At 43.8% G+C, this 8,990-nt stretch overlaps 1 pseudogene; it reads left to right on the forward strand.

Moving 5' to 3' along the window:
- Window positions 1-7,444: 7,444 nt before the first annotated feature.
- Window positions 7,445-8,990, forward strand: part of LOC118475831 (ATP synthase subunit alpha, mitochondrial-like) — a 2,723-nt pseudogene continuing 1,177 nt past the window's right edge.

The raw sequence follows: 8,990 nt of genomic DNA on the forward strand, positions 1-8,990 counted from the left end.
AGGTAAGGTAAGGTCGGCATAAATCCATCAGTGGTAGGAATCAACGATCCATTTCGTAAGAGAAGAATTGGGGAAAGCACGCAGTTGGCAGTTGACATCTTCAATACAGAACTCTTTCTTCGCTTTCTTTTCAGGAAACTCGAAATCTCGAACTAGAAATCTCGTAAGAGAGGATCAAGCTCTAGTCTCACAATTGAGAAGTACGGCACCTTTTTGCCCAATAAGCTAGTCTACCTTTACTGCGGCACCTCGAAGGAATGAATAGCCCGGCCCCTTCTCTCAGGAATCCGTTGATAAGGCAGTGTAGGAGTGCAAATCCTTCTAGAGACTTTCCAGTCCAGATTCGACGCGACGCTTAGCTTATTATTCTTCTGAAGATGCAATTCTGGATCTCTGTACAAGCTTTCAAGATTGGCTGGGCGTGAAGCATCTCTATTTCTTGTGATTTCCTTGTCAGTTTCTCTAGCAGCCCTACCTCAAATCCTCTTCTGTGGAAAACTAGTTCGTTCATCTGATGGCACCCAATGAGTAACTACTAATGTTATGAATAAAAGGCCAGTCGCAGATTGATCCGATACGCCAGACCTGCTTCCGTTGTTTGACTTCCTGACTTCCTATAGTGTAGCTTTCCCTGAGCGAGAATACGACCCAGAAGTACCCGCCACTCTATCTCTGAAGTGAGTTCTGTCGACACCTCACAAAGAAAGAAAAGGAGGGCTAGGCCCGAATAGGTCTTTGAATCCTGGCCAGAATTGAGGGGAGCTTCGCTCTCCATTGAGTAAGGAAATCCAGCCTCGGGAATGAAAGTAATTAACTGAAATATCCAATAACATATAAAATAGAAATGTTAAAGCATAACGAAAGAGTAAGACCTCGGTCGTGCAAATCATGCCGAGGAGGCTTCCTTTCAACAAAATGCAAGGATTCTCCGGGGGATAGCCGCTATTAAAGAAAGCCCTGGGCTGTGGACTCAGTATGGAATGGAGATAATGTGGTATGCTTTCCACTGTTGGCAGTTCTAGATAAGAAAAGGTTGAGTTCGGCTGGCTCGGCTCGCTAGGAGGATGAAGCTTCTACTCTTTGAGTGAAGTAAGTTGGAATCTTTCATCGTTCTTTTCCTTCTAATGTCGGACTGATGAAAGTCGTTTTTATGAAGAAGCGTTGAAATAAGAAAAAAATGGTGGTCAAATAGAAAAAAGAAAAAAAGATTGAGGGCTTTTGCTGCCTATAGGGCAGGTACTCATTGTTTTACTTCGCTCTTCTTTTCTCGCCAAAAAGTAGAGCAAGGAAAGAAAATGAACACGCAAGGAAAGAGGTTGGTTATTCGATCACTGTTCTCGGAGTCGTACACACTCCACTTATGAGTTGAACAAAGAAAGTAATGCTCGAAAAAAGAGAGTAATGCAAAGTGGACAGATCAAGTCAAACACGAGTCAATTCCCTAAAAAAGTCTCCCAACCTGACTGGAAAAGTGGGAACCGACTTCATCAAAAACCATCAAGTCAAGCCCATATGCATTTAATAATAAGGATGTTTCGCTAAGGATCCAAAAAGGTTTCTTTATAATCTGTCTAAGATAAAATCCAAACCCGTCCTTTCTTTAGGAGATATATCGCCTATTTCGTCACTTTTGATACCAGTTGAGTACGGCACGGCACGGCACTATCAATGAATCAATGGAAAGCTTTTTTTCTGACTAGAATTGACACGCTACTGCTAGTTGTAACGTAAACAGTGGACTCACTCACTCCAATCTGCCGTGCCAGGTATGAAAAGAAGAAGCTAGTCCGGAAGCAAGGTCAATCAAGTGCGCCACGTCTGTCCCAGGCAAAACCACTGACTGCTATGGCACCTCTCTTTGATTCTCCTCATAAGATTCTACTAATCTCATTGGGAGCTGATCTGAAAACTTCTATCCTATCTCGCTATGGGCCAAAAGTGCATCTCACCTAGTGGAAAAAGTTGCACTATTTCTGGCACAAACGATGGATTCCAGGCATGGCTGGCTGAAGAACGGAAAATGCTTTGATATATGCATTTCTCGAATCTAGTCCAACACAACTGAATTTCGCCCCTCCTTTCCCTACTTTACTTTCCACGGACTCATTCCAAGAGTCAAGAGTGAATGGGATTCTATTAGGCAAACGAAATCAAGTGCTAGTCCCCTTCTCGGGAAAGCCAATTTCCTATTCCAAGAGTCTAGTGGTAAGTTCTAAGCTGGAATGGGTCCGATCCTTGCTAATGAAGTGAACTCCGTCACTACTCCTTTCCTTGGGCCAAAACCACGGAATATTTTCAGGAAACTAGACTCGAACTGAACCATAGCCCGGCACCCTCGAAACGATGGATTGCTTTGAGAAAACCGGCATCTCACTCAAAAGTAGCCTACCCCATTTTCCCGAGGGAATACGCAAATCCGGAGTGGGAGAAGGCTAAACCCATTTCTGTTCTGATCCGCCAGATCATGTCATGTCTTGTTGTCAAATAGATATTGTCGTGATGGTATGGAGTGAGAATCGAGATGACCTATGGCCAGTAGAAAGAAAGAGAGAAAGAGGTAACGGCATTCTGATTAACCGCTTTTAGCATGGAATTTGGTACCGGATCGGTTTCGAAAACGAGTCCCCTAAAGTCTGTTTTCATTTCAATGGCAGGCTCAAGGAGTGGGAAAGTGAGTCCATTCCTTGGTAAAAAAAATGAAGTAATGCTGCTTCCTTCTTAGACTTAGAGAAGGGCCCCTATTTTTTTATTTTAGTCTAAGTAGCCTATAGTGGTTGTTTCCACTTAAATAAAGGGCGGGTAGGCTAGGGAGGGTAATGTTGTACTTTTCTTATTTGCGGGGGAAAAGAGTTGATGCCGCTAGCAGCTCAGCTTAGGCCGTACCTACATGGGCTCCAGATCCTCCCTGTCTTCCTGCAGATTCTGATTCCAGCTCTTGCCTTGAATCCCAAACATAACGACTACTTGATTCGCGCCGGGCGATTCCAGTTCCAGAGTGATTTAGCCCGCGCCTGGTACAAGTGGTTTAGTGGACTTCTTGAGAAGTAGCTTTTTCGGATCTCTAGGGTACGTGTTCCACCTTTGTTTGGGCGTTGCAGAAAAGATAACCTGCTGCCAGAAGAAAATAATGCAGAATTGAGGTGAATAATGCCTTTTAAAACCGGTACCCGGTAAAGTACTCTCGCGACTTATCTATTTATAGGCCCAACCTATGAAACAAGGTTCTCTACCTGTGTAGATACGGCAAACAAACTCTACCAATACCAATCCACCGGAAGGAAGCCTGAACCATCACCCAGCAAGAGCTTTATAGGATGTTTCCTTTCTTAGTCTTAAGTCGAGGTTCTTACAACGTGGCTTGATTGCAGTGTAGATGTTTTGGTAGTCCAGTTCAGAGATATGACAGGAAAAACTCCACACTAGAGACAAGAACATAGAAGAGAATAAAGGCTAAGGGTGTGCTTCTTTCTTTCTGGAGAGACTGAGCAATAAGAGTAGATATAGATCGTGTGCTTCTCGGTGCGCCGACTACTTCACTGTTACCTACCTATCATTCACTAGACCGAGTATGGAGTACGGACTGACATTCACTAGACCAAGTCAGAGTAGGGGGTTCCATTCTTCACTACACCCAATCTGTACCGACTCCCATTAATTACAGGTTACGAGTGTGGAAAGACTTCTTACTTTATTCCATTCACTACTGGTTAAGTAAGCATGAACGTAGATAAGAGAGGAGTCAATGGAACTCTTGGCTTGTGAACAAGTGACTTCTTTCTTTTCATAGACTACACTACAGACTATCAAGCACTAGAAAACAACAGGCCCAGTTACGTACGAGTCAGGCAATTGTCTACCCTCACGAAGCAATGAGAAAAGGTAGGTGCTGATGTGCTAGTATAGAACATAAGTAAGAAAGCATCTATTTCCCTATAATCACCGACGTTGGTATTTGCCTACACCCCATTCTATGAAAAACTCCGCAACTCCAAATATTCGATATAATAGGAAGGCCATTCACTTTAAGAGGAAATGGAGCTGCATAGCGTTGCCTTCAGACTGGTATTAGCAAATGCTTTGTTGATCTGAACCGAACAAAGACACATCTTTGGTGCAGTTTTCCTAAAGGCGGCTCACAGGGAAGAGATCCGTTTTGTCAATCAGCAAAACCAGTTTTCGTAGTGATGAAAGAAATTTCCCTCGATCATGTGTTCTCGGCCCTGTGACTGGTAAGTCAGTTCAGGCAAGAGATGATGGCGGGTCGATCACGATTTAGGTCTTATTGATAATTGAGTATACGTCCGCCTAAGGTAAGGTCTGGTTAGAAATCCTTAGGAACAAGAAAGGGCACACAATCAAAGCCAGAGGTCTTCGAACCTTGGTATTTCGAATCAGATTGATAGCTTTTTGAATGGCAGCGGTTCCGGGACTCTAGTCTTTCGTTTACAGGTTCTACATTAGGGTTCACGAAACCTATCTACACAGCAAGCTTCTTCAACAGGTCATTGGACATCACCCTCACTTCTTCTAGCAGGAAAGCGCGTTAAGAGGTAAGATCGTACCTCAAGTCAAAGGGCCTCGTTATAGTTGGAGGCAACACACGCTGAACAAACCTCAACTTGCCTATTTTGTGTAACTGGTTGAAACTACGAATTTCCAGTTCATCTTACGATGGTATATACGGTGACGGGCCAACCTTCTATACTAGTGCATTCATAGGAGGACGAAGCAGGAATTAGGAAGCCCTACACTTCAACCGGAGCGAACTTCACACTCGAACTTAGATATAGCAAATAGATCAAATAGGCTCAGAGAGATACGGGGCATAATCAAAGAAAAAGAACCGTTGGAGTGGCAATACAGCTAGATAGATAGATAGAAAGTCTGATTCTAAACTCAGTCTGATCTGTCACACCCAGCCATAAACAACCATTCCAGATTCCCAAGATGAAGTGGAAAGAAAGAGGATGCATTCAGGATCTCATACTTCGAGAGCTCAACAGCTGTTAGGAACGTCGAGTCCCGCTAAGAACTGCTAACGTCGAGGGCTTTGATTCTTTTATTTCCTACCCAACATAGGCAACACTAGACTGATCAGACTCAAAAGACTACGCCTTGTCTTTTTGTCCTAAACTCAGCCGACTCTCCATATTCAACTGTTTATGCCCCCCATAGTAAAAACCACTCACACCAGTTTTGCCTAGTAGAGTGTACGATCAAAGTGAACTTTTTATGCCAGCCATAGTCAAAAGTCCTACTTTCCTTCGCACATCCGTTTGATTGCTTAATCTGTTTTGTTACCCTTGCTATCCTTGCCTCCTATTGGATAAAAGGAAGAAGAAACCTAGTTGAAGTAAGGAAAACAGGTTCATAAGGTTTTCGAGTCGAATCTTTGATATGGAAAAGTCGTATCACCGCTCCGCAACCTGAACCACGGCCACTTCCAATCCTCTTTATATCACGATTCATTATGCAAATAAAGCTTTTCCTTGCCACTTGGATTCTGGCACTTTGAAAGAAATACGAACACTTCCACTACTGCTCTGGAAAGAAGAAATCCGTCTTGTTGCGAGGAATTCTTTGCAATGGGGAAGGCTAACACTTCTTGGCTTACTCACTCACGTTATTCACTCAGAAAAAGTAAAGTAGTAGCACCACAAATAAACTCATCTATCCCAGGTAGCCCCTAAACCTGATATGATACGATGGGGAACTGGGAAATTACAGAGAGTGGTGGGTCCCGCCGCGCAACGGATGAATCAAAGCGAGATCAGATTCCTCTTGATGAGGGCCGATGTGACTTCCTTAAATTCTTTCCTGAGCTCAACAAAAAATGGAGGGGTTGGGGCTTTGGCTCCAGGCCCAAACTCTATCTTGTGGTAGACTGCCCTCCTAGGGAGCGCTTGGGCAACTAACTTGTGGGGCATGACATTCGGAATTTCCCGAGAAAAAAGTCTTATGTGTATTGGATCCGTCTGCTGTTTCAGGGATGGGAGTCCACCACTCTTGTCCAGTAATGGTAGGGATTCGCAGAAGAACCTCTGGATCGAAGCAATGCGGGCCTGTCTGTCTGTATGTAATCTACTTCTGAATGAGGGAATCCACTTTTGCTACTAGGGAATCAGGACTAATAGCCTGCGCCCTGTTGGCAGTAGTACTTGAACTATACTTGACTCGGCAAATAATATTGCTATATCGAGGGACTCAATCCAGAGGACATTTCCAATAAGCTACTCTGGACTGGCAGCTTTCAGAGATTGATCTACGTATTCCTATTCGACTTGTGGTTCCCGAATCAATAGCGGACTTCCGTCAATCCATCAAGCAAACAACGTTCACTGATACGAGACGGCACCATTTACTAGATTTGCACCACGCCCTATTCATGATCTCTTCCCTGGTCAGTAGTAGGGTTGCCGGTGCCCAGGAATAATGCTTGTTATTATTAAGCCGAAAAGTAACGTATTAAAACAAAGTGAACAAAGTGTACCGTGCCAACGGAGACTGACCGAACTTCTACGCTATGCCCCGACCCCTGCTGATAGATAAACTATTCATCTGTTGAGCCAGGCTGGCCCTATTTATTCCAATGGAGACTAGACTAGCGTTAGCTGAAAGATAGGATTTCAAAGATAGGTGTTCCCCATGATAGCAGTACCTTTCTCCCTTTCGTGGTGGAATGGACCGCGAGTAAACTGAGCCTTCCGTACACAGTGAGACGGCCTTTTCGAGACAAGTCAGAAAGCTCTTAAGTCCAGTAAGCTAAGCAAAGCTTTCCGTTGGACTAGCAATATCGGATGAAGGAAGCAGCGGTGAACGGAGTCAAGCTATTGGGCTGGTTCTAGCCCACACGAGATGTAGGTCCTGATTCCCTGAACCGGAAGATAATGAGCATCGCGGTAAGAGAGAGGTCTACTCGACTTGAGAATCGTTGATAGACAAATCATGCCCGGCAAAGGAATAGGACTAGTGGAAGTACCCGATCTCATAGTGGACTCGCAATCACCTCCTAATGGTATTATCACCAGGGCTGCACTGCAAGAGAATTCATTCCATTGAGCTGATGGGAGGAACTCCTGTTGGTTGTTTCGAAGTCAAGGATGCGGCCAGGGTTGTTAGAAAATAAATAGGCAAGAAGTAGAGCCGTCTTTTGCATGGAATAGGCGAAAAACCCTTGTTCCTTCTTCTAGCTCGGGAAGCAGTTTATTAGCGAGGAAAGACAAGCCTTCTGCTTCTGTTGATGCTGAGGATGTAGCCTAGCCGTTGTTGCAGGATTGGCAGGGATAGAGGAAACTGGGAATAGCGATTCTTCCTCCAGATAGGATTTCATGATTGAAAGCTGTAGCTCATGATTGATTTGAAATACGCATCCCTCCCGTATTGGTGGAAGTAGATCTTATATCCCACCAAAGCATCGGCTAGTTGCAAGAGATATTGTTTCGTAATGCGCCGCTTGAATGTTCTTCTCCCATATGTTGATCAAGTCTTGAACAGAGAAATAATCCATAATCTTTTTGTTCTTCAACCAGAGCCTTCTGAGTCTATCTTCCCCTTCCTTCCTATTAATAGAAGACAGAATGCTAGGCATGACCAGTCCTATATTCACTAAATCATCCCAATGATCCCTAAGAATACTGAAAAACTTAGCATTTATTTTATTTTGTACGCTCTGCAGCTTGTTCAGACTAGAGAGTACTACTTCAGTCTCACTATCATTTACCATGTAGATATGAAAATTACCCTCGTCCTTTTTACTCGATAGCAGTGTGGTCTTCCTAGAAACCGCTCCCTCAGAATTTAAGTAACCGCCTGATAGATCACGTGCTTTGTGTGTGAGACGATTCATGTCAGAGGCCTTCACCCATTTTGATGCTCTGCGATTCTTCCAATCTCGCGGAGGGGACACCATAGGAAGTTCTGTAAAGAGCGGTAGATCCTTTATGTCAAATAGACACCTAACATAGTTTACTGGCTTATACTTTTATCCTTTACCTTTATGCTCGGAGAGATCGACCTCTACAAGAGGATTGTGGATCTCAATCAATTGATTGTTGTGCAGCCATGTTAATAGACCGCTCCCAATCGCATACTGTTCAGAGGCAGTTTTCTCATCAATAGATTTACCCTTATCCGCCATTCTTTCACCCTTATTCTGTTTCGGGCAATCCGTCTTCATATCACCAATCACCTTACCATCAACAACGCCTTCAACCGCACTAGCAATAGGAGTCCCAGCCAAAACAGCTTCAAGTCCATGCGATCCATCAAGCGTACTGTACTATACTATATATACTATACTATACTATTTATTAGTCTCTGGGAATGTGTTCATAGGCCAGGCCAGGATCTGAGATTCCATGTGTCCTACTTCTCTGCCTTGGAGGATATGTGGTCGATGAATGAATAAAAGGCAGGTGTCTCGATTGGCAATAGCATTTCGAGTTGTGTTTTTTTCAGACTTGAATATTGATCTGGCGCACAGAGTTCTAGTGGTAGTCCCAAACTCTGAAATGAGAATGCAAGCAAGGAAGCTCCAATGGCAATGGTGACTACTTAGGCGCCGCTATGTGAGAAGCGGTATCAAAGAATAGGAGGGAATCAAATAAGCACAGCCTTCTCTTCTCATATATAGTTTATTTTATCTTTGATGAGAAAGCTCTTCTAATTAATTCAAGACTGCCTTGATTTTCCCAGTTATTACTCGAGCGCGCTGAGGCAACTCTGAACTAAGCTGGTAGTAGGTATGCTTCCCTCCAGCACCTTGAAGATCGAGGTTTTTCTTTTTGAAAAGCGGATTTATCCATCGTCTTTGTTTGTTAAAGTAAAGTAAAGTATGGAATTCTCACCAAGAGCTGCGGAACTCACGACTCTATTAGAAAGTAGAATGATCAACTTTTACACGAATTTGAAAGTGGATGAGATCGGTCGAGTGGTCTCAGTTGGAGATGGGATTGCACGAGTTTACGGATTGAACGAGATTCAAGCAGGAG

This window comes from Zea mays, unplaced genomic scaffold (assembly GCF_902167145.1).
Source record: "Zea mays cultivar B73 unplaced genomic scaffold, Zm-B73-REFERENCE-NAM-5.0 scaffold_681, whole genome shotgun sequence".
In the NCBI taxonomy this organism is placed as follows: domain Eukaryota; kingdom Viridiplantae; phylum Streptophyta; class Magnoliopsida; order Poales; family Poaceae; genus Zea; species Zea mays.